Here is a 2791-nt window from a genome sequence, read left to right as displayed (position 1 = left end):
AGAAATGTGCAGTTCTAGGCACAGCCAAGATACTGCGCAGAACCCTCAAGCTCCCAGGCCTCTGGTAGAGGACCCGAGCTCAGAGGATGAAACAAAGACCACCCGCGGAGGGTGAGAAGGGAATTTTTTATTTTTTTTATATATATATATATATATATTTGTATTTTTGTGTGTCTATTTGTAAAGCTGCACATCTACATTCATACCAACTAAAAATTTATTAAAACATGAGTAGTCACCAGTGACAATCAATGGTCCAACATTGGATGAAACCTCAGCTTAGCCTTAAATAGTCCTGCTGCAATCAGGAGATATAATCCACAGGTGGGTCAAGTCCTGACATGTGAGCCAACCCCGCTCAGCTGAGGAAAACTCTCTCAGACTCGCCCTTGTGAACAAAACCGTTAGGGGCAAAACCAACAACATAATGGAACCCACACAAGAGACTTAACCCAATAAAGGACAACCAGTAGGGAGCCAATAATGTGTTGGCTCTGAATATAGATGATGTGGCCTCATCAGGGCTACATCTCAGAGTGCCAACACACTAGATTTGTTTTGTAAGGTCAAAAAAAGGCAGAGTTAACAAGAGCAATTTGTAACTTTAAGAGAAAATTCAATTAAAAAATCTCTCATAGATACATCACCCTCCTGCGCCTGACTTAATTAGCTAAATAGTTTCAGAGCATTTCTCGAAGCCATCACCACAAATTCAGGTGACCTAGGATGGAACACTCACTCACTGGTCTTCAGTGGAGTTGTGGTCTTCAACCTGCCTCCTTTTTGTGGTTTTTCTGAGGTATCATCAGCCTTTCTGGAGTCACTCAGAAAGTGGGAATGACAACTGGACACACTTCCTTGATACAGTAAGGCGCCTTCAAAGCCTTCTCTTCTGGTGATGAGAAACACAATCTCTGGTCTGGCTATGACACTTTAAGCTGATGCAAGATGATAAACAAAGATTCCCTTTTAATCTGATTCTTTCTCAGTCTAATCTGATGATCTCGTCAACTCAGTAACATTCTTTAGACCTAACTTCCAAAGTGAAAGACTTCAAAGTAGTCTCAACTCTCCAAAATCTTGTGTGTGTAAAACCTAAAACTGAGACCTTAATCAAACATTCTGTTCAAAACATTCTTAGATATTAGATAAAATGATAATCAAATTCTTCCTTCTGATTATAAATGTCAGCTCTTGCTCCAGAGTGTTATCCTTGTTAAATCATTGTTAAGTGAACACAACTGTTTAAATTGGGTTCAGACTTTGTAAATAAAAATCTTAAAAAGGCACTGGTAAGGTGTATGATGAAAGTTCCCTGTAATGAACAAATTCAACCCTCAGTGGTTGAGATCTGATAAAAAATAAGTGTAATGAAATTATGTTCATTATCATTGTTTTTGATTTCCCATAAGATACAGTTCATTTTGATCTGGTCCCCCTTTTAAGGAGGAATATAACAGTAAGTACTCACTTCTTATATTATTCTGCTACATGGGTCACATGTTAGCAAAAAGATCAGATTCGGGCCGCTTTGCTTGCAGTGTGAACATAGCATAAGTCCAAGTAAAGTTGTTTAGTTTGATGTTTCTCTGTGCCTGTCACTATTCACTCCTCTCCCGTCACTCTTTAGTCAATCTGCCGCGCCCCCTTACACCTGCCCCAAGTATTCACTCACCTGTGCCCACTTTCCATAACTACCCTCTGCCTTTAAAACCCGGTCACTTTCTCTACTTCCTCGCTGGTTCATTGTCCTGTTTCCTGACGGTATGTTTCGCCTCCTGTGTGCTTATGTTTAGTTCTGCTGCCACGACAGCCTTTTGTTTTTGGATTTTGATTCTTTATTTAATAAATTAGTTTGTTTAAAGATTCTGGGTTCGCCTTCTTCTGCCCTGTTCATGACAGATTTCAGTTGTGTCTTGCTAGAAATTGAAAGTAATGGCAGCCTGTTTGTGCAAAAGATGTAAAAAGCTTTAAGGTCTTTTGTAAGAGGGGATAATTAAAGTACATTATAAGTCTTATATAAGTCTTGTTCCCCTTAAAATATTTATTCTCTGATCTTATCTTTACTGTCTCACTGCACTTAGCCTCACTTTAAAAGGCAACGGAGATGATAGATTGCCATTTATCGATAAATTGCTTCTGAGTCTGTTTGTGTGTTTCTGGGTGTTTGTCCCAGTCCACAAAACTGAGTCACAATTATTGTAAATTGTTTCCCCATGGAGAGCATGTCTCAGTGTATTGATGTCATGTCCCAAACAATGCCAGACATGGACGAGGACATGATGGAGGAAACAGAATGATCATCTATTGTATCGATCACTATGCACACACTCACCCACCCACACACATATACAAACACAGAGAGCAATGCAAGCTCAAGCAGAGGTTAAGTGAATTAGGCCTTGAGTATGGAGTGATTGAGGAAATGTACGAAAAGAGAGGAGGATGAAACCACAGATTATAAGTGGTCAAGAAAGATAATGGAACAGACATCTGCTTAGGAAGAAACTCAGTTTGCTGAGCAAAAGATCAAAAAATGAAAATAAAATATAGTGATTCAGTACATTTTGTAATAATAGTTTTGTTGTGGTGATTTGGCTTTTTTCTGGGTTTTGTTTTTGTTTTATTTTGATTTTAAGTTCTTTGGTTTTTGTTGTTTCTTTTGTGTTATTTGGTTGTATTTGCTTTTCATTCTGTCTCATGTTCATGTTCATTTTCACTCTCCCCCAGTCATTCACTTCTCTGTCAGCCACGCCCATCTTCACCTGTCCCGACTCAGTAATCAATCCAC

The sequence above is a fragment of the Kryptolebias marmoratus genome, linkage group LG8 (genome assembly GCF_001649575.2).
Source record: "Kryptolebias marmoratus isolate JLee-2015 linkage group LG8, ASM164957v2, whole genome shotgun sequence".
Lineage (NCBI taxonomy): Eukaryota > Metazoa > Chordata > Actinopteri > Cyprinodontiformes > Rivulidae > Kryptolebias > Kryptolebias marmoratus.
Note: the sequence above shows the minus strand (reverse complement) of the source record.